The following is a 24,682-nucleotide window of genomic DNA, read 5'->3' as shown; positions in this document are numbered from 1 at the left end:
GTCTAGTTGACTGTGAATATATTACACACAATAGGCTTTAGGAAAAGTTGAGTTTCCAGTGTAACAGGAATAAAATGAGAGCCCAAATTTATTAAAAGGGTTAAAAAAATGAGACATTCAATAAACAAAATTTGAGAAGAAAGTTTAATATTTCTCAAGGTTTTTATGATCCTCTAAGGAACAGGCTACTGAGAGGAAAGATGAGTGCCCTTAAATATTTGAAAGTTTCCCACATACCAAATCAGAAAATATTCTACCCCAGCCTGCAGTTGCTAGATCACAAAACATCACTACTCATATGGGAACACATGATCATCCTCTGGAAGAAGCAGCATTTTATCTACTAAGGATCTTTTTTGCTGAGTCTGAAATTGCCCAAATACATTTTCTCCTAGTGGCATTCTTCATAATCTACTAAAAATTTTAGACTCTGTCAGGGTAGGTTAGTGAGATGGGTAATTTTATGTGTCAATTTGAGTGGCTATGGAGTTCCCAGATTAAACATTATTCCAGGATGTGACTGTGAGGATGTTTTGGGATGACATTAGCATTTGAATTGGTGGATTTAGTAGGTAGATTGCTCTACTCAATGTGGGTGAGCACCATTCAACCCTTTGAAGGCCTGAATAGAAATAAAGGTAAAAGAAGCAGAAAATTTTCCCCTTTTTTTCCTGCCTCACTGTTGAACTGAGACATCTCATTTCATCTTTTCTGGGATTTACAGCATTGACTCCTTTGGTTTTCAGGCCTTCGGACTCAGACTGAATTCCATTGACTTTTTCTGGGTCTCCAGTTTGCAAAAGGCAAATCATGAGACTTCTCAACCTCGTAACAGATTTCCTTATATATTTACATAAATCCTACTCATCTGTTTCTCTGGAGAATATTGACTAATGAAATATGATATCCTCAGATTTACATCCCAAACTTTCCTCAAAGAAACCAACTGATCTGTGTCAAAAGCCAGCCTTCTCCAATTCCACACATCCAGGTTTTAAGGATCCTGAAGCTGAACTCATGACTGACTGGAAGCTCTACCGAAGGTCTCTCTAGTAATGGGAAAAATCAAGCATGCTTCTGTTTCCTACATCCCACAAGGCTTCTCACACTGTTTTCAAATGAAGTCCTGTTTATAAGACTTTTTCTCAGCTTTCCTTACTATCCAATCAAGTGGTACATAGAACCATGTGAGGTCCTATACAGTGAAAGCTCTTGTTTTCTAGACCAGGGGTTGGCAGCCTCTGAGAGTGGCACACTGACTCTTTTTTCATCCCTAGTATGGAGGAGGCAGGGTGTAAAGAGAAGACAAGCTGAATCCTGAAATTTCCCTTCTTGACCTCCACTAGAGAATGTTGCAGAGTAAGATGGCAGGGGTTCTTCATAAGGCAGAGTCTCAGACAGAGCCCGAGAAACACATCTCCCCTAAGAATCAGCTTCGAACCAGAAGGACATGGATACAGCCTAATCACTATTATTTGTGGACCCTGAGCAAGGGTATAAATGCAGGTCCACACTTATTCTTTTTTTTTTTTTAAGATTTATTTATTTATTTTGAGAGAGTGAGAATGAGAGAGAGAGAGAGAGAGTACATGAGAGGGGGGAGGGTTAGAGCGAGAAGCAGACTCCTCACCGAGCAGGGAGCCCGATGTAGGACTTGATCCTGGGACTCCAGGATCATGACCTGAGCCAAAGGCAGTCGCTTAACCAACTGAGCCACCCAGGCGCCCTCCACACATATTCTTATCATTTTAACCAGTAATTAAATTTTCATTAATAAGGAATATGATTTTGCAGAATTTCACCTGGCTTATTTGAAAAAAGTCAATTTATTATCCATAAATTATCAAAACAAATAAAAAAAACATACAAACACACATACACGCAAAACCTAGAGTCCCAAACAATCCATTTTATCAGGAGCACGCTATGAAGGCGCACACACAAGGTGTGTCTTTCCACAGTGTCAGCTTTATTCAATCATAAAGCAAAGTTAAATCACAATTATAAAGCAGGTTCACGATTCCAAACTCAATGACACTTCACCATGTGATTAAACTTGGCTTATTACACGGCACACAGAGCAGGACAGAAGACAAGCCACACAACAAACAAGGTAACAGAAGGGTGCAGGAACTTAACCAACCAAACTGGAAGTCAGTCTATGGGCCTGCAGTTGAGCTAAGGCCTCAGTCTGGCCCAGATCAGCTCTCGGCACTGACTGCTTCTGATGTTCAAATGGTGAAGGATCTTGGTTCTGTTCGGAGATCATGGAGATCAATCAGGCAGGGTCTTCAGTGGCAGTTGCCTTTTTTAAATGGTCAGACATAGAGGGGTCAGGTCTGAAGAGTCTGACGGTTTGCTGCCAAAATCCTTCCCCTCTTAAAGGGATTTGATTGGTTTTGGGTCTCTGCAGACCTCCTCTGGTTCTGCTCCTTATCAGTTCTGGGGTGTCAGCTGATGTTGGTCCCCCAATGTCTCCTAGCTGCAGTACCTTAACTGCTTGGGTTATTGCTTGACACAGGCCCCTGCTTGGCATGAAAGACTCCATTTTGCTCTCTACACCATTCAAGTACCCAGTGAGTAAGTCAAATAATAAAAACAATTGCAAGCACACCCTTAGACGTGGAAAATCCTTAACAAATATGACCCACCACAATTTTGAACTTCCTGAACTAAGAATTAACTTATCTTTATTTGGTCATTAATTGATATACAGTGGTTTCGCTCAACTTTCATATTTCATTTGATTATAATGAGTAAACATATCTTATTATCAACTGTTGACAACAAACACACAAGCACATGGAAAAAAATATGTGGATACCAACCAAAGATTTAAAATCATCCTTTTTTTTAAATAAACAAAACCTTCATATTTCCTAGTTTACATTGAAAGAAAATATGTAAGAGTTGGGTAGGGAGTTTTAGGCTTTTATAACTTAATGGGGATCCTGTTTAGATTTGCCCTTTCCAAGAAGCCTTCTTAGATTTTCAAGAGATACACATATGTGCTCTGGAAGTGTGTCTTTACTTAACAGAGTTTTTATTCTGTTTTCTGTCATGGTTTGCTTCACATTTAGCTCCTCACATCTATCAGATATTAATAATATTTGTGAAATGAAGGACTAGATAATTTTTTTAGAAGAACCAGCACTGTGGGTTAACAGGCTACAGTATATTCCAAATTTAAATTACATAAACTTTTCAATCTGATTTTGTCAAAGAAGATTTTTCCAGCTTTTCTATGCACTGATGTGTTTCATTGTTCCTTTAAGTACACATTGTAAAAGTAAAAAATGAAGGTAACTTAGAAGGAAATTTCTTCCTGTGTCTCTCTTCTTTTTAATTATGAAGTTTTTTAAACTGATATTTTTCCTTGTTAGAGTAATATAATGGTAACATTATTTATATACACTTTAATAGATACAATTATATAAAGAATCATGATGGTAAGGCTGTGAATGCTGTATTGTATATAAAGATAATCATGAGTAAGTTATGTTTTATCAGTTCTACTGGTACAAGCTACTTATATAAATAAAGGGTATAACTCATGGAATGTTCAGCTGATATTATGAACAATGGAATGTCAGTACTGCTGTTCATGAATAGCATATCAAGTACTGAATTATAGCTTAAGTATTATACTTCATTGTATTTTCATAAGTGTTATATATTCTTAAACAAGAGTGTACAAAGGTAAAGTATCATCAGATTCTGTTAAGTTACAGAAATTAGTATAGGTTTGCACTATCAGATTTTAAACAAAATAAAGATTTGCTTATTATAAAAATTTTTAAATACTTATAAATTCATATAAGATGTATACTATATGTATATGTAACTACTACATATAATTAAAAGAATCAAAATAACTAGCATTCACGGAGATGTCACTATGTCAGACACATTTCTTAACATGTAATAAATATGTCACATAATCCTTGAAGTCATCCTTGGCAGGCATAATTTCTAACTTCATTTTATGTGAGGAAAACAAAATACAGAGAAGTTGGGCAACGTTTCCAAAGTCAAATGGCCAAAAATTAGTCATGCCAAGATTCAGAAATCAACTTTCAGACTCAAAATAAGGTATATACGGTAATCATTCTTAAAATGTTTTTGAACAATGAAACCTAGCAATTACTACAGGCTTTTTGGGTTTGGAAGTTAAAACAATTTATGTACAGAAGTTATCAATACCACCCTTAGGCATAAATATTTTTTGAACACTTCTCAGTCAGGATTAGGGATACATAGTGCGAAAAAAATGTCAATCCGAAACAGAGCAGGAGGTCATGAAATGGAGAATCACATGCATGTGATATGACCTGAGAAGAAGAGAACTTGAGAGCCAATAGACTGATTTCCATTGAATGCTTGATTTATGGAAGACTGAGACTTATCTCCTGACAAATGAACATTTACTAAGTATTTCTGCCCATCCTCAAGCTACTGAACCAACAGCTTTAACTCTGGACTTGCTCTTTGCACTCCTGACCCATAACTGCCGCTTGCCCTAAACTGTCAAGGGACTCGTGCATAACTTGCTACAGCATGTGTTACCTGAATCGCAATTCCTCTGCTATTCCCAAATCAACACAGTTTCTGATCATTTGAGTTTGCCTCAGTTTCCCTTCTTTATTTGGGTTGACAATAGAGATATAAAACTGCTCCGGCTTTCAAGAGGTTTATATTTCATTTGAAAAATTACTGTATAGAACACAATTTCTTTCCAAAAAAGTACACATGTGTTAAAAAAGAATTTATTCATTTATTTATTTATTTTAAAGATCTTATTTATTTATTTGACAGAGAGAGATGCAGCGAGAGAGGGAACACAAGCAGGGGGAGTGGGAGAGAGAGAAGCAGGCTTCCCCCTGAGCAAAGAGCCCGATGCGGGGCTTGATCCCAGGACTCTGGGATCATGACCTGAGCCGAAGGCAGATGCTTAACTAATGACTGAGCCACCCAGGCACCCCCCAAAATAATGTATTTAAAATAATAACTTTATAAATCAAAGTTTGGTCACCTGGAAGCTGAATTTCAGGGATCTCCAACCAGATCAACTAAATCGGTATCTGCATTTTAAGGTCAGACTCAGTTGATTTCTCTGTATACTACAGTTTGAGAAGAGATGAAATAAAGAGTGCATTGCACTGTATTATATTCTATCCTTATGTTCAGGTACTCTGCTATTTTCTAACTAAAGATATATTAAAAATTATTGAGTCATACTTGTCCTCTACCATAATTCCTTCTTTTCCAGCCCCAACCATGGTAGGAAAGGGAAAAATACTAATTTTCTTCATGAAATATCATAGAATTATAATAAATAAATATTCAGTCCTGTGTATGTCTCTAGTGGGAACTAAAGTATGATATTCCAAAGGATTTTAAACTCAATATTATATTGTTTGTGAATATCATCAGGATGTTTTCATCTAAGACCTATTATTCTTCATTGACAATGAGATTCTGGGTCTTTTCCTTTTAGCTTTCCTTAAGTGTATTCAGAGAATCCAGATTAATTAAATCTGAACCTACACTAAGTAGTATTAAGAAGATTATTAAGAAGCTAATGTTTTTTTAAAAATGCCACCTATTCTGTATCACATAATAAGATATAAAAATTTAAGCATTCTTTCATAAGATTGCATATAGTGATTATCTACTCTGAGGAACCAGGAGATAATGGATAGTTGGCAATTATAATTAATACTTGACAAAATTAAGAATGTAACCAACTTTGTTTTCATGGTAAAACATTAATATTGTGGTCTAAACACCCTCAAGATAGTATCATTCTTATCAGAGTTTATCAAATAGTAAAAAAAAAGGGAAGCTGATGTATTTGACTAGATAATCTATAACCCAGATGTCTGTATACTATATTTGGAACTCCCCACTTAACTGGAATGACTGGGTGATCATAACTAGGGGTTCTTTCCTAAGATTTTCCTTCTCTGTTCTCCCTCTTTTCCTCTTCCTACTCTTCCAAAAAGTTAGGACTTTCTATCTGAGAGTTCTATTTAATACTCCTTAACTCAGTTATTTAACTTCTTTTGGCGTGGTGAATTATTGAGGACGACATGACCCTGCCTCTCAAACTTAGAAAAACCTCTCATTCACCAGAATAATGAGTATAAAGTCTCTCTGCTCTAATTTAAATAATAATAATAATAATAATTGTTATTACTATTATTTAAGGATTCTTTAGCACTGGAACAGAAAAATCTAGCTTAGAAGAATTCAGTGAAATTAAAGGAATTAGGTGCCGAATTCTCAACACATTATAAATTTAATAATCATAAGTCATTGAGGTATATAACTGCAAAGGCACTTGCTGATTGCTCCTTAGGCAAATAGCTGTTTCTGTAGAGATTATTACTATTTTCAGACTTTGTCAAATTTTATGTGGATTTAAATTTATTGAATGACATTCAGACAAAAAGATTAGATAATTTTGAGGACTGAAATTTCGTCTAGATTTCCAAAGCCATTGAAACTGGATTATAGATTCATATTCTCTTTATTTCTTTCTGAATCCTCTTGTAAATCCACCTGGCATTCTCATACCAAATTTATTTGCCTAGATGGGCCTCATTGCATTATGAAATTTGCCCTGCTTGGAAGGCCACAGTGAGACCCATTCCTGTTCACATAAGAGTCCAGCTTTTATTGCTATTTGAGACCCTGTATTGTTAACTCATCTAATTCATTGACTATTATTATCCATCAAAGTGCCCTGCTTCAACCATACCCATCTTTGTAGATGTCCAATTCAAGATCAACACCTTTGTTATATACTCCCAAATAGTTTCATGCAACATTGAGTCCCCAGGCCTTTAAACTTTGGCAACACTTTGTGGCATTTATCACTGTTACGGAGCACAATCTTATGCTGTTTGCTTTCATTTGTGTCACTACTTGAATGCTTGATATGGTCATTTCTTGCTGAAATAGATTACAATTCTTTGATAAAGATTTATTATATTTTATATTACTCCAAATTTCTTTTCTGTTTACTTCAGAGTGTAACACAATACTATGCACATAACAGATAAATATTTTAGAGATAAAAACACATGCAGCATGTTACAGAATATAATGTTCTTTAACATGAATTATATTGCTTGATTATGCATATATGTGAAATAGGTTTTATTATATCCTATTTTGTAGATGACATTCATGAAGCCCAGGAATATTAAATAATTCAGTCATATTCAGAAATTAGTAAAATACAGAGTCAGTATTTAAACCTAAGGATTCTATATTTATATTTGTGCTCAAAAAATAAAATTAAGGTGTATAAAGAAAGAACAAAAAATTATAGAATTATATTGCATGTGTGTAGGTGTATATGGTGTTGGAGAGGAGATGCTTGAAAACATAGACTTGATTATATTCATGAATTGAGAAGTATTAATGTGGTTTTGATAAGTGATCTGTGTATTTCAAAAATTAAAAACTGCATCTTTCAAGTACCTGGTAATGCTATTTGAAGTTGACAAAAATTTAGGTAAATTTTGCCCTGATATTACTAATAAAATGGTATAGTTTTATGTATTTTAATTGAGTTAGTTATATTCAAAGTATTATTGTGCTCACTTCAGCAGCACATATACTAAAATTGGAATGATACAGAGAAGATTAGCATGGCCAAAGCATTATTAAGGCTACCACTAAGTATGTAATTTATTGCTTTTGCAATATTAAATCTAATTTCTATTACAGATAGTTGGAGTCAATTATTTCCTCATACATTTTCCTACACATATAACTAATATACAAATATTAATTATAAAATGAAATTCACATATCGAATTGTTTCCAATCTGTATTTCATTGAAAATCAATTCCAAAAAAAAACACAGTTTTTGAGAAATACAATTATCATGGATGTAAAAGCTCTGAAAACTCTCCTGTAATTTTATGAAAGTGTATATTGCTCTATGGTAGTAAGTATCTATTAGTTGACATCATGTTTTCTAAGTTACCTGACAAAAACAAACTTAATTCTGATTCTTTGGCACACTATAAGTCTTGTAACAGGCTCCAAAAAGACGGGTTTTGAGACAAAACAACTTGAGGAAACAAATCTTAGAAAAGCCCTGGGTTTTGCAAAAAAAGTATCCGGGGCTTTTTTGAGAAAGCTGCAAGTTTTTCCAAGATTGTGATAAGCTGACTGTTCATCCAGATGAAACTTAGACACAACGTGTGCATTAAATATGTTGAGAACATGACAGCCTTCTCCCAAATTTGACTATAGAAATCTGGCAATGACACACACTATCAATTTGTTAATTATCCAGGATCCTGTTATCACAACCCTGTTTGTTGTTTTCTCAAAAAGAAGGAAGGAGAAAATCTAGAATAATTTTTTTTTCTAAATATATATGAGGAAATTGGCCCCAAAATTCTTTTCTGAAAAATATGTCATGACAGGAAAACTCAGGGGACTCTTAATCTACTTCTAATTAACAGGACATACTGGTCTTAAAACAGCAGATCTGATTCAAAAGTTATTCTGGTATTTTTTGCACAAAAACAAGAGGTATGTATATTAAAGTGAAAGGGTGTCAACTCTTTTTTTTTTTTTTTTTTGTACGCCACATTTTCCTGAAGAATGGTGTCCCTGACCAAAGGGCAAAAACAAGAATACAGAAAGAAGGACATTATGTTGAACAAAAATAATAAGTTTTGCTTCCATGAATGCACTGGGCTTTGACTATTTCCAGCATTTTTATGGAATTCATTATGTTATCAAAGCTTCAAAAGAAATATCTTAGTAAAAAAAAAAGGCATAAAACTTAGTGAAACAACCCATGTTTGTACTCTTCTAATACTCTCCCATAGTAATTTTTTTGTTCTTCAAATAGGGCCCCTGACACGTTTCCTCCCTTCTTGTGCTACCTCCTTCTTTCTCCCATTGGCAAGTACCTTGAGAATTGGGATTGTGTCTTATTTCTGTCTCTTTGCCACATGGCATCTACGTAGCCTTTGCTAAGATGAACGCTGCACAACTATTTTCAATGTTAGATGAAGATGGGGTGAACGGGTTGTGGTGTAAGTTTTGTAAACAAGACTGAAAATAGATTTAATGGAACTCTCAAACAAAAGTACTTGTTTTAATATTTCCATGATTTTTCATGGACCTTCTTACTTTGAGATTTAAAATTTATATGTGAAGTCAATATGAACCATGAGTTGCTATTTCCAAAAGAAAGCATTTGAAATTGAAAAGAAATGTGAATGTGCCCGTCTTTCTCACTAAGACAACTTGGTTGACAAATGAATAAATCAGTTGCTTTTGACATGATTTTTGGTATGACAATTTAAAATTAATCTAATTCAACTGTCACAGTCAAGATAATCAGATGTTAAGGGCACCTGGGTGGCTCAGTCAGTTAAGCATCTGCCTTCAGCTCAGATCATGATCCCAGAGTTCTGGGATGGAGTCCATTAAACAATACAATGTGGAGGTATGGAAAATGATTTTTTTTAACTCAGAACTTTATGGAAGTCGCAACATAGTTTATAAACAGAACCTCTGGTGTATATTTGATACGTATTTCATTATGTAATATACATTATTCCAGGCATAAGATATGTACAACAAACCACAGGGTAATTAAGACATTTCAAATCTCAAGTTCTGACTTTTTATCATTATAGCAACTTGAAAATTCTTAATAAGTAAAGCTAAAACATTCTCTCAGATTTTTTCCTGTTTTATTTTCATTTATCTTATAGCAGTGGTATCACTTGTGAACCAACAACTCCAAATGAAAATTAGGACTCCTACAAAAATCTGCCTAATGCAAAAACACCTCAGTATTTTTGTACTGAGTAGAGATAACTCTATTTTATTGGATACAAAAATAAAGTTACATGTTATCATTTACCTGGGCTTCAGAGGGCATCTTAAGATTCAATGCTCCTGTATTTTTCTTTCCTTATTCTGAGAAACCAACCCTCTACCTGTAAAACATCACAGGCACTATGAAAATATATCTGATTCTGTTTGACACAGGAAGTTCCATCCCTTCACTTGGATTATGGTAGGGAGACCATCTATATACTAAGCATTGCTAAAGCATTGTGAATCAAGAAACAGATCAATCTATTTTGAACTTTGACGTTCTTCTCTATGCTAGTAACATCATGAATGCCATTCAAAGACTTTCTGCAGAGCATATGAGGATTTGTTTTATGTCCAAAGAAAGTGAGAAAAATAGGTTGGAAGAATTGAGGGCATAAATATCAATAATTATAATATCAAGATTATAATTGATTATCAATAATCAATATTATTATCAATGTCTCTGCATCTCCTCACCAATGTTTATTGTTTTTTCTCCTAAATGTTTCTTGAATCTATTTTCTTCATTTCTTAGGTTTTATTAACTTAGTATCATCTTTGGACTGCACTTCTGCCATAGCCTAAGTCCTGGTACTCTTAACTTTTTATCTGATCACCTTCATATCCATCCCAAATGACACTGTGAGACTCTTGCCCCTGAAGGAAGAGTCTGGCCATAACATTCCTTCAAACTGCCCTGCACACTGAATAAAAGTAAGCCCAGTTTCTGTGAGATAATACATAGACTCCAGACAAGTTTTGCAGACCAGTGCCCTGTAACACTAAGTTTTCAGAGCTCACTCTGTATTTGCATGTGTTGGTCCCACTCAAATTGTGTGACAGGTGCATAAGGGGAGTGAGGTGAATTGCATGCTTAGAGAAAAAAAAAATTATAATGCCTACTCAATAATTTGAAGAGTCTGGGTTTTGATCTTTACTTTCCACTTAGTAACTGTGTGGTCCTTTGCAGGTTATTTAATCTCCTTGAATTTCTGTTGAGACACTGAGCGGGGAGGAAAGGATGGGAGAAGAGAATATTGGAGAGGAAAGAGAGACGTGGGAGGTAAGGGAAGGGGAGGGGAGGGGAGGAGATTAAATGAGGCAGGGAGATTAAGGTGGTCAAGCAAGTTTAGGGAATGCAGTCTCTCAAAAAGGGGAAGCTATTTCATAAAAGAGGGTGCTGTGGCAAAATACCAGCAGGAACATTTTGAGCTGAAGATTTCAATGCTTATTTCAAATATTAATTTCGCCTTTATATCACCATGTGTGTAGTTGTATGGAGTGTTGGTGTTTCTAGTAAAACATGGAAGGAAAACAACAGTATATATTAAGAAAATGGCGGCTCTCTGTTGGGGATAAAACACTGCATGAGTATTTTTTTAAAACTTCTGGAAGTGAAATGTTGGCTAAATACCTTAAGTTTTCTATGCTTGCAACAGACATCTGGATTTTGGAAACATCTAGTTTGTTAATGCCATCTGAAGAAAAATACAAATGGATGAAATGTTGTCTGTTACCTGGAGGTTGTAAAAGTTTCCTAAAATAAGAGGACAAAGACGCCCACCTCCATTCGTAGCCTTTCCTCAATTATTCTACTGTTCCCTAACTCTGGAATGCCTACAGCCTGATACAGCTGTATTTGTAAAATCACCTCTGGGTTTGCAGACAACCTCCTTTCCAAGACCTTGCAATCAATGATCCTATCTTTCTATTTAATGTTAAGCGTGGCTTGTAGGTGCCACTGATGGAACTGTTCAAAAAGTCAGATGTGACTTTGGTAAGAGATTAAGTATTATCTTTAATTAATGGATCTATGAAAAGAAAAGAAAATCCAAAGCTACAAGCTCTTCATATCCTAGACACAGGCAACTTGACATTTGCATTGAAATCCCTTCATTTTGTCTTTTATAGAATAATGCCTTCCCTTTATCTTTTAAATTAAACATTGTATAATGTTCATTGAAGAACAGAATCATATCACTGTGAAAGTCATGTTCAAAGATGTGCTGTAGAATTTTAAGTGCAGGTCAAGAAATTTATTGAAGTGGACCAAACTGATACACAAAACCTCTCTGTTTGGGGTTTTTGCACAATGCTATCAGCACCTTATAATACATTATTTCATTTTCTTCATATTAAATAAGTTGTAATTACCACTGCAAATTCCTCTTTAAAGCATGCTTTTAAAAAGTGTGTATTTAATTTTTTGCAAAACTATAAACTGATTTTGGGGTTTTGGCTAGTGAAAACCCAAAACATTTTAACTGATATACTTCTGTTAAATATGTCTTTATCATATTTCATAAAAGATTAATGCATGCACTAACATGAAAACATATATTTGTATACAGATGCCATTACTAAATATGTTTAAATTCTATACCTATCTATATGTATATATACCTTTTATATATTTAGTTATTATATATGGGAGATAAAGCATTTTCTTTCTTTAAAAACAATGATCTTACCATAGTTTAATATACAGTAAAATATTTTAACTGATACTCTTACTTCCAAGAAGATAAAAATTTAAAATTGACAATATGCATCCTAAGTTTGCATTTATGTTTTTTCACTATAAAGCATAATTTGGTAGCCTGCTCTTGTTTGGGCAGTTGGGAATTAGCCTTTCTAATTACTAACTTAATTTGCAGCTTAACTTGTTGCTCATGTCCAGAGCTTATCTTTTACAGCAAAACTGAAAAAAAAAAAATAAATGAGAAAATAACTAGATAAAATTATTCTTAACAATTGGAAAGAAGTGTGGAAGAACACGACCAGGTTAAAATTCACTTAAAAGTTAAATCCTCTTCTGCCTTACATGCAGTGGTAGTGTAGAGGGGACAGTTATGTGAGATAGGACATCATATATCCAATTCATAAGATCTTTTTAAAGATTTAATTAACATTTATTTTAGAGGACAGAGAGAGAGCGGGGAGGGGGGAAGGGTACAGAGAGAGGGGGAGGGAGAGAGTATCAAGCCGACTCCACACTGAGAACAGAGCCTGACATGGGTCTCCATCTCATGATCCTGAGATCATGACCTGAGCCAAAACCAAGAGTCAGATGCTTAACCAACTGAGCCACCTGGGCACCCCTCCAATTTGTACTTTTTATTTCTAGCTAATAATATTCTATGTATGTAAATGAGTGTGACTGTGGTCTGTCATTGATATAACTGGCTAATAATGAAAGAATTAACTCAGAAAATGCAAATCCCCAGAGCCTTTATTTTTATTTTAAATAATAACTAATTTTCAAGCTTGTACTACATGTCAAATATGATGTTTAGTTTAATAATATTTATCTATGTTTTTATAATTAAGCAATAGATGGTCACTAACAAAAATTTGTAAAATACAAAAATATAGACAAATAATTTTTTTTCCTAGGCAAAGAACTTTATTAACCTTGTTTCAAACTTTATTCCCAGGCTTCTTCAGCTTAAATAGCTGTAAAGAATGCATTGTGTATAAGCAAAAACTGAAAAGAGCTGCAGTGTCCAAGGGGCTTGGGCTTAAAAATATTAGAGATCTAGATTTTATCAGATCCATGAACAAAATTTTAAAAAGCAGTCATAATATAAAATAGCAGCTCCCAGTAACTTCTTCAAGTTTTCTGTTCTTCAGAAGTTGACTCAATTCAGTTTGCTTCATTCTTGGAAGCTTCATCAAAATTCCCCACAAGATCTGGAACTTCATCATCATCATCCTCTCCGGTAGCAAGTGGTGCTTTTCCATCCACAGATTGGGCAGAGCTTCAGCCAGTCTTCTTAAACTAGTCAGACTGTCTGCACCAAGTTGGTTTAAGATACTGGGTAGCATTTCTGTCAGCTGCTTTGTCTCAGCATGGTCTGTAATGGTGAAAGTGTTCGCTGCCAGTGATGCCTGAACTTTGGGGTTGTTAACATGGATCACTGTTCCTTGGTTTGTGAACATAATCACTTCTTCAATACCAGAGATATTGTTTACCCCTAACTTCTTTCAGGAGAACTGAAGTTTTTTATCATCTGCTGTAGCCGTTCTATGAACCACCTTCTTTCGGCGAGCAGTTCCTTTCCCACCAATGCGCACTTGTGCTTGCAGTTTGGCGAGTTTCTCCTGGTTCATGATAGTTTCTTTCATCTTGTTGGAGCGGAAATGGGACCGCGCGGGGGAATAGGGTTGGCGCTCAGGTGGTCTCGGGCGGACCAGCTGAGATTAGGTGCACACACGTGGGGACGCAAGATGGCAGCTCTAGACAAATAATTTTAATTATAATTTTTATAGGCACAGTAGATCCATTATTCATAACTCTTACCAATAATCAATACTCCTGCAAAATGGATATGTTATATTATTCCTGTGTAACATGAGATGACTAAAGCTCCAGGGTTGATGTAATTTTTCCACATAGTGGAACCAGGATATCATGTAAGTTCAGATGGACTTTACATTTTTTTTTCTTGTGCAAGTTGTTTTTAAACTTGGAGATTGGGAGTCCCTGGATGGCTCATTTGGTTAAGTATCAGACTCTTAGTTTCAGCTCAGGCCATGATCTCATGGGTCATGGGATCAAGCCCCACGTCTGGCTCCATGCTCAGCAGAGAGTCTGCTTGAAGATTCTCTCCCTCTGCCCTTCCACTCTCTCTCTCTCTCTCTCTCAAAATAAATAATAAATCCTTAAAAAAATAAACTTGGAGATTGGAAAGATCATTCTTATTTTGTTATCACTATAATTATTTTTTTTTTAAGAAGTACTTACACATAAGAGGAAGCTTTGTGTGGTAGGCAAGAGCATACTCTGTGAAGGTCCGAATTTGAATCCTGTATCTTTGGTGTTCTTGCTGTGTGACTTTGGACAAGTTAGCTATCTTGTCTTTGTCTCCGTTTACTCATCTTTAAATAGTAGTACCTACTTCATAGAATTCTTTAAGTAGTAAGGTGTTAAGATTTCTAGAGCAACAGGAACACTGGCTATAATATATTACATACTTAATAAGGGCCAGCTATAAGTATAGTGACTGTAATCATCATCATCAACAAGGAATGCAAATAACAACATTAAAACAAAACAAAAAACAAAAGCAAAAAAAAAAAAAGGAAAAAGACTCCCCAAATTAATAGCATCTATTGTTATGGAAAATAAATGTAAAACAAAAAACAATATGAACAAAAACAAAGATTATTTGTTCCCATGAAAAGACAGTTGAAAAACTTATACTGATACATTTTTATTTCCTAAATAGTTACTGATTTTCTTAAATGTTTTCTCAAATATTATGGGGAGTGACTCAGTAAGATTCTGAAATAGGAGATTCCAGCTCTCATTCCTCCATAGAAACACCAATTTAACAACCATCCATGGGCAAAAATACCTTGATTTCTTTTTGTTTACTTGCTAGTATCTAACTCATTAATTTTTAATAAAATTAGTAAACTATGATCATGTGTCTATATCATTATATTTTAGGTTTCATTTAGGCATCATTTTCACTCTGGAGAAGATTTTGAGTGTCCAGAGATCATATGCAGAACTCTAAAAAGTATCATTCCCTATGCTTTTTATTCAAGACATTTTATTTAACATTACCTATGAGCCAGGTACTCTACTATGTGTAGTATCAAATAGGGCTGAGGATTAGAATATCCATTATAAAATAAGATAACAAAATGCTCTATGGACAGTGACTTATACCATTGAGGTTATTTATAATGGTTGATAGCTCAACAGTTTCTTCAAATTACTTGGTTAATAGCTTTGTGTTGGTAGCTCAACAGTTTCTTCAAAGACCCAAAAAGATCTTTTCCTTCCTTATGATTTTAGCATAGTTGCTTTTGTCCTCCTGAGTGTTACTTCAGACTTATGGCATAGATGTCACATCCCAAGCATCATTCTTGCTATCTGGTCAAGAATAAGTGGAAAATGACAGCAACAAGCTCTTTTCTTCATCTGCCCCATTTATTAGACAGGAGAAGAAAAAAGTTATTGTATTCCCAAGGCAAAATTCTCATTAGCCAAAATGGTGTCACATGGTCAAACCTAGTTATAAGGAATGACATAAAGTACCTATTGAAAATGAATAGGATTTTCATGTTTGATTAGATTTGAGGATGGAGATATGTAATTTTTTTAAAAAAATTGATTTTCTCTTCATAAAAAGATAAAGGTTGGGTAGCAGTTGGTTAAAATATAACAAGATCTACTACATTTAGCTAATTTTGTTCTAAACAAAATTGTGTAACTTATAAAAAAAAACACTGTACTAAAGTTGAAAATATAATGTTGAACAAATAGAAGTAACCCCTGCCATACTGGCAAATTAGGAAATTACAATCCACTGCAAACACAGGCTAGTCCACATTGCATGGAAGAACATAATAAGAATATAAAGAGGAATTTCCCTTACAATGCACTGTTTAAAAATCACTTCCCATAGCAAGCGATGTCTAACCATAAACTAAAAATAAACAGAAGTCACTTAGGTATGAATTTGAGTATGCAAAGTAATTTACACTATTTTTAAGGCAATAAGGACCATCACAAGAGTTTAAGCAGAGGAACTAAATGTTTGGCTTTGGATTTGGGGTAATATCCCACAGGTTCCAAAAAGAATAAATGTTTGTAGGTTAACAGGGTTTAACAGAAAAAGAATAATTAATTAGCTCTTATAGTAATGCTAATGAGATATGATAGTGCTTGAACTATGTAGCAAAAGTGGAAATAAAATCGACTGAATCAAGGAATTTGAGGATGTATAACTGGTAGAATAGATTATGTGTTATGTGTGGGGTAAATAACAAGGAAAAATAAGTAGTGAGGTTTGAATGAGGTTCAAGTTTGAGAACATGGTAACATTTTTTGAAATACGTGATGAGGAGAATGAGCAGATTGCTGGGGCCAAAGAATATGATCTTGACGTTCGAGACACTGATATCAACTGCTGGACATCCAGGGAAAATTGTACAAGAAAAAGTTGACTCTATAGACTAGAATCTGAAATGGATGGTCTTAGTTGGAGATTTAGATTTGGGAATAATCTGTGTATAGTATATAACTGACGTCAGGAGAGTAGATGAGTGTGTTCAGGGAGAATGTATCAAGTAAGAAGAGAAGAAGGGTTAAATTAGAACCTAAAGGACTGAACATGTAAGAAGAGTACCAGAAAACTAATTCATCATCCTTGTTGTCTATAACGTTACTGAAATATGGCAGAAGGCATGCTCCTGGATAATCATACTAACTCTTGTCAAAGTGAAATTCAATGAGCAAGATAAATTGACATATTGTGAGATCAAATGACAGTGATTAAGTACTGACCATTTACTGAAAATCTAGATCTAATTACTTACTGTATACAAGGGGTAGAGTGACCTTTTGAATGAGACTACCTGTGGTAGAATAGCTTACATATGAAAGCTTTCTTTTCCTTAAACTTGACAGAGATGAAGAAAAGATTTCAATACTGGAAAAAGTAGAGCACACTTGCTATTAGACATAAAATAGCTGCTCATCAGAGGAGCTGAGACTCTATATGTTTAAAAGATGCTGTATTAATGAGATGCTCTTATTCTGATCCATAAATATTGGTCACTTAAATTTGTCAATTATTTGCCTGGTCTTCTCTTAGGAGGAAGAAATTATGTCTTATTTTCACCATGTCCCCTTTGCTCTTCTAAACAAATATGTACTATTCCAGACCTTATGCTATGTCCTGGGAATGAACAGATAGATAATAAAAGTTCCTAATATTTGTGATTACTGTCCAGCCAAAGAGACATAAAGGTGTATAGCTAAATTAAAGTACAACATGGAAGATTCTATAATACAGATGTGTAAGTGTGTTTTATTGCAAGCATAAACTCCTTGAGAGTAGAAATCAGTCATCATTGCATCCTCAGCAATAAGCACAGTGTCCAGGTAGGCACTTAATATTTTGTGATACTTTTATATCCCATCTAGCTCATGTAAATATTTAATTCAATTTAGAAGGAAACATGTAACCAGACAGTATAAAACAAAAGTGGGCTCATAGAGAAATGGAAAAAAAGGGTATAAAATAAATACAGAAATGAGGCCAGCTTTAAACACTTTAATGACCTTTGACTCCACATTTCATTATCTGTATAAACAAAGGTATTACTGTGTAGGGAATTGTGTTATCACTTGGGAGGTAATATTTGAGAAAGTATTTGAGGGAAGAATAGATGTTTTCTCAGAGAAGTGTGACAAGGGCACTTCAGACAGAAATAATTTCACTTTGAACAGATGTAGGTAAATATAGAGTAGAGTAGACTGAAAAGGATGAGAATAAAGATATATTAGGGCCAAATTAGAAAGGGCTCATGTACATGGGAAAAGAATTTGTCATTGTTATTGGCTAAGTTCTATCTCCCCCAAATTCATATGTTGGAGTCCTAACTCCCAATATGTTAGAATGTAACTGTATTTGAAGATAGAGCCTTTAAAAGGATAATTAAAGTAAATTAAGGTCATATGGCTGGGCTTTAATCCGGTATGACTGATGTCCTTATAGAGGAAATTAGAACATTGACAACATGTAGACTGAAGGATGACCATGTGAGAACACACCTAGAAGACAGCCATCTGCAGGCCCAGGAGAGAGCCTCAGAAAAACGAAACCCGCTGACACCTTGATCTTGGACTTCTAGCCTCCAGAACTGTGAGAAAATAAATAGCTATTGTTTCGACTACGCAGTGTGTGGTATTTTATTATGGCAGCCTTAGTGAACTCATACAATTCCCAAGTAATGGGGCTACTGACAGATATAGTTTTATAAAGATTACAGAGGCAATATGGAATATGGGCCAGAGGAAAGAGAGACTGGGAAGGGGGTCTGTTGGTGTAGGGTAAAAATTAAGTCCTGACCTAAATTCAGGCTAATGAGAACTGCAAGAAGTTGCATTACAGAGATATTTCTGAGTATAATTCATTGCCTAAAAATGTGGTGAAGGTGGATTTTAACAACAAGGAAGCATGTCTCCATAGATTCTAAATTGCAATACTGAGTAGAAGGTATTAACTAAGACAAGAAATTGAGGTTAAATGTATTTTTTTTAATTTGAAGTAGGTTTAGTTTTGAACGTGTTATGTTTGCATCATAGTGAATGTGGCAATGAAATCAGTTTTAGATATATTGAACTTATAGAGTCTCTAAAACATTTTTTGAATTTCTTCAACTACACATAAAATAAGGGTCTTAAGCTTGCAAAAACTGTCTTATTTAACATTCTGATCAGGAAAAATGGCTGCTTAAAATGAAAGATGGGCAATCCATAAATTTGAGGCTGGCCTTTTATGGTAATTAGAAGAAATCCACAAATTCTTCCCTCCTCACAAATATCTATGCTCTAGTATCATCTTCTTCAACTTGACTTTTCTCACAGTGTGACAATCTTACTCCATGTGCCAGCAAAGAGATGGTACCATTCTCTCTCTCTCAAAGTCAGGGTTAAAATATATGAATCATTTAGGGAAGGAAGGAAGGAAGGAAGGAAGGAAGGAAGGAAGGAAGGAAGGAAGGAAGGAAGGAAGGAAGGAGGAAAGGAAGGAAGGAAGGAAGGGAGAAAGAGAGAAAGAGAGAAAGAAAGAAAGTCTTCCAAAGAAAATCTTGACTGGCTTGCATCTATTGCACCAAGCCAAGCAGTGCTTTGCTTGACATGAAAGAAGCATTCAATAAAAGCTTATTTCATTAATGCAGTATACTATTAACCTTGGACTCAAAGCACTTAGGCAAAAGAAAATGGGTGATTTCCTGAATAGATAATTTTATAAGTCTTTAAAAAAGAATAAGGTTAGTTATGCTAACATAATTTATTTTCTATCCCTGACAGAAATTTTCTATCCCTGACAAAACCCTAACCATAGGGTTAGAAATACCTTCCTCTTTAAGCCCCCTCTCAGATATTAGTGGTCACAATTGCAAAGGCTGTACAAAAGTCCCAGAGGAGGTGTTTATGGAGTAAAATGGTTTCCATGTCTTCCTTTCTGAAAATCAGTGTCAACACTACTGTCAGGAAACAATATTTTAGAAGGAAGCTCTGAGATGTACTTCAAAGCAATGTTTTATTTCATTTTTTGAACTTAGAAAAATTCACTCTTCATAAATTAAAGTATGTTTATATTTCATATAAAGTTTAGAAATAAAAAAATACCTACTGAAAATCTCAGTGGTGAATGTGTAGAGTCAAAAGCAAATAAGGTAGTTATATTTTACAAATCTGGCAGAAACAAACGCAATTCAAGAAATGTTCCAAGAAAGCTGAGAATAGAGGAAAGATAATTAAATCTGAGGATTCAATGAGAAGTAGTAGAAACTAGGGCATAATTAAAAGTTTTTAAATACTTTTTTTTTAATGTTGAGTTTTATGTACCTGTAAGTTCTCATGAAAACTTATTTTTTTAAAATGTGGACCCTCTATGATAAGCATGGAAATATCATTTTTTAATAAAAGGAGTTAAAATGAAAGAAAATTCTCTCTGTTTTCTCCAGTATTTATTAAGGAATTTGGATAAAACAGAGTTCAGAGAATGAGGGCTATCTAAAGGAAAGAACATTTACTACAAACTGTTCATTCACCTGCAAGGCTCATAGATGGTGAGTCAAGGCAGTAAAGACAACCATGAAGAAAGACTGTTCCATAAGCCGAGTTCCTAAAGGGAAATCAAGGTAGGGCCAATGAGAGTAAGGCAGCAGGCCTAATGAGAGACGTTAATACCCTTCCTGTATATGTGTTTCTGTTCTAGTTTTATTTTAATAGGAAACTGGGAAAGTCTAAACCTGTTTATGGGAGGCAGACACTTTTGCTTGAAGAGTCTAATAAAATCAAGAACAGGGAGAGAAGATGGGAAAGATGTGAAAAGTGGTGACATTAGGAAATTTACTGGCTGCACATAATTTCAAAGTCTGTAGTTTGGAACATAGTAGTTCAAGTAACGATTTGCAAGACTGAATCAAGACATTGTAGTCATCATCATCTGTTTTTGACTTAATTTTTCCAGAGAAAATGAACAATTATAAGGTTTTGAACATTGTAATCTTCCCACAGAACCTACATGAAAGCTTTCTTCAAATAAATTCCTTCATTCCACCAACAATGTCTTAGCAAAGCAATAGAAGAAGTATGGCCAAATACTACCTACATGAACAATATTTCTAAAAATAGATTATTCTAATGAAGCCACCAAGAAATCTTGCTGTAAAGCAGTGATAGGGCTACTTCAAAATGTGATGGGGCTTTAAAAATTGCTTCAAAATATGAATATCTTATGATAAATTTAAGTTGATATCAAATATATCATCTGTATGGAATCATAGTAATAACAATTATAAAAAAAATAATCTGCATGGTATAACTGATTCCATTTGACAGTGTTTTCTCTAATTTGACAATGATTATTTTCCCAAACTCAAGAATAGAATGTTTTTATTTAGTAAGAAAAGGTTATGAGCTACAAATTACAGCTTGCTCTTTTACCATGTAATATAATGTAATGTAAAATATTCAAAAATCCTGCAAAAAGGTTTAAGGAAGTACATTCACAATAATTACATAGCCATGACTTTAAAATCAAGCTCTTATTTTATTTTTTTTAAAGATTTTATTTATTTGACAGAGAAAGACACAGTGAGAGAGGAAACACAAGCAGAGGGAGTGGGAGAGGGAGAAGCAGGCTTCCCACTGAGCAGGGAGCCTGATGTGGGGCTCGAAACCAGGACGCTGGGATCATGACCCGAACTGAAGGCAGACGTTTAATGACTGAGCCACCCAGCAGCCCCACAAGTTCTTATTTTAAAGGTGTAAGATTATACTGTACTTGGGTTATTCTAGACACTAACTTAAAATTTCATTCTTTATTATACAAATAAAAAAATATTGAATCTATTGCTAGAACTCGGAAAAATAGCTAGATCAGGATATAAACATTATTTTTCAGGTTATTCTAAGTCAGGTCATGTTAACAAAGAGAAAATAACAAAAATAATACAGCTGCACTAAAACAGGTTAGAAATATGAGAAAGGTTGTACAAATTCAAGAGTCAGCTTGTAAAAATGCAAACCACATAAAGCACCTAGGAAAAAATAATTTAGCACATACAAGGGGTGGGTAAAACTTGTGTTCAATGCCAAAAGAGACCCAGGGGTGATAATAGAAGGCAAATTATATACAAGCTTGCAATGAAATGTGGCAACAGAAACAACCAAGCTATTTTGTGATCTCTTGAAGTAGAAATCACATTCAAGAACATAGATGTGGTAATTCTTCCTCTATCTCAACTAGGCAAAAAAAAAAAAAAAAAGTAAAATAATTACAGTAGATTCTAACAGATCAACAAAGCATTATAAGAAAATATAGGAAATCTGATCATACTGATTAGGATAGATTAAAGCCAAATGTTTGATGGGGAAAATTATCATGCAATAAGGAAAACTTTGTGTAGAGCAAACTTAAGAGGGCTGAATCTACAAAAGAAAATAAAACAATAATTAGAATTTGCCAAATTAAAGAACAGATTCCCAATGGACGTAGAATGGTTTCAATACAATTTTGAAGAAAGCATTTATTCTAGTATTTCTACAATAACAGAGTAGAGAGGCCCACTTATTCTTGGGTCATTACTAAATGTGATTTCATAGAGTTCTCATTTATCACGTAACAAATGCAGATTCTACAAACTTCCATTCAAGGACAATTCAGGGTTAGGATAAGGTATCCCTCTGGAGTTACAAATTTTAGACAGTCTGAAAACCAGATGATCACCTGAGGGCTAGATTGCACAAAAATCACCAATCTCTGGAGGCAAAACCATTAAAGTGACACCGAGATCTAGGAATTTTAAAGATTTTATTTTTAAGTAATCTCTACACCCAATGTGGGGCTTGAATCTAAAACCCTGAGATCCAGAGTCACATGCTCCACTGAGCCAGCCAGGCACCCCAAGATCTAGGAATTTTAAAGGATGATTTGAATCACTGCTTTTTGGGTTTTGGGTAAATACCAGGTTTAAGATTTCTCTGAAGTTAACACACTGAAATATTCTTAAGGCCTGTAACTACTGCTATTCACAGGCACAATGCAGGAACCAAAGGCAGATGGTAAAGAGTTCCTGTTTCAATTCTTCATTATTACTTCATCATCACAATATATTTTCTTTTTTTTTAAGATTTTATTTATTTATTTATTTGAGAGAGAGAGAATAAGAGAAAGACAGAGCACATGAGAGGGGGCAGGGTCAGAGGGAGAAGCAGACTCCCTGCCGAGCAGGGAGCCAGATGCGGGACTCAATCCAGGGACTCCAGGATCATGACCCGAGCCGAAGGCAGTCGCTTAACCAACTGAGCCACCCAGGCACCCCTATCATCACCATATTTTCTTGGTCCATTTTTTAATAGAAGTTAAACATTTTTTTTAACTTATCAAAAGCATTTTACTGGTCTTTCCATCACTTTAAACTGCTTTCTCCTCAAAATAACTTGATCTCAGGGTCCTGAGATAGCCCTGCATCCGGCTCCTTGCTCGGTGGGAAGGCTGCTTCTCCCTCTCCCACTCCCCCTGCTTATGCTCCCTCTCTAGCTGTGTCTCTCTCTGTCAAATAAATAAATAAAATCTTAAAAAAAAAAAGAAAGTCTTTTAGGTTTTGTTCTTGTTGCTTATTTGTTTCTTTTTCATCTTCTCTTTTTTAAATGTTTTCTTGTAACCCAATTATTCATATTTGCTTTTTTAAACTACTACTCTAGATAATAGCAAAAAAAAAAATGAGCACATACCATTATAGTAAGAACAATTCAGAAATCAGAAGAACTATATAAACAGACCTCTAATTTAGCTAAGAGTACCTCTGAATCTAACTTTGGAGTGAGATAGGTATACACTGAGTAACCAATTTATTGTAGGGAAGCATTAGAGCAAAGATCATTCTTACTCAACTCAAGAACTCATTTTGGCAAAAATTGTGTTTTCAAGAGCCAATTGTGAGTTCCTTAAGGTCAGAGATGAACTTTTATTAACTTTCTTTAATCCCCAACATCAAAAGCCAAACCTAATGCCTAGATACATGGAAGGGACTAAAAAATGAATTTAATAAGTTTGTAAAAGAAAGTTTGGGAAATTGAATTCATTGAAATTGATTAAATGCTTTATTGTAGCTTTAACTGAGGATTTTTTGCAAAGTAAGCCACATATCATTGCCTATTTAAACTAAGCCAAACTGATTAAAAACCTTTGTTTTTTGAATATTGCATTATGACACACATTTGTCAAATAAATTTGTTAAATAACTTGATAATGAAATTAACATATGCCAAAATTCAAAAACCAATTTAGAAATATTTATGCTTTCTTATTTTATTGAATGAGTGAGTGTTGTGTTTTTATCAAGAATATTGAATATTGGACATTGGAATTAGTTACCAAACATGAATAAACAATTATGTTATGTGGGGTGAGGATGATGTGATTTGATGCCCATGAAGTCCATTTGTTCTAATTTCCTGAAACAGCTTACAGGAGGTTAGTTTATTTGTATTGTTGGAAGGTTTTAAAAACTGACAATAAATTACTGTATAATTAAACACCACCTTCTTTTGCCTTTTTAGTACAACCTAAGAAATACTTATTCCTTTCTTTAAGACATTTTAATTTAAATAGAAAGAATAATTATACCTTAAATATAAATGTTTATGAATGAATCAAATGCTTGGATCAAGAGAAAAAAAAACATGAAGTCTTGGAGCTGCAATAATTCAGCAACATTCTGCAGCTTTGCCAAGGGTTAGTGGGGACACACATCCAGTCTCTGTTCTACTTA

At 34.5% G+C, this 24,682-nt stretch overlaps 1 non-coding gene and 1 pseudogene across 1 annotated transcript; one reads left to right on the top strand and one right to left on the bottom strand.

The window, feature by feature from the left end:
* Positions 1-7,606: 7,606 nt before the first annotated feature.
* Positions 7,607-7,714, top strand: LOC113926096. The gene has a single exon (XR_003521176.1). It is a non-coding gene; the product is annotated as a U6 spliceosomal RNA (small nuclear RNA).
* A 5,800-nt stretch (positions 7,715-13,514) lies between these two features.
* On the bottom strand, positions 13,515-14,071 carry LOC118356761 (annotated as a pseudogene).
* Positions 14,072-24,682: the final 10,611 nt, after the last annotated feature.

This window comes from Zalophus californianus, chromosome 2, assembly GCF_009762305.2.
Source record: "Zalophus californianus isolate mZalCal1 chromosome 2, mZalCal1.pri.v2, whole genome shotgun sequence".
NCBI lineage: Eukaryota > Metazoa > Chordata > Mammalia > Carnivora > Otariidae > Zalophus > Zalophus californianus.
The sequence above is the reverse complement of the archived record's forward strand: the minus strand, read 5'-3'. Positions and strand labels throughout refer to the sequence as shown.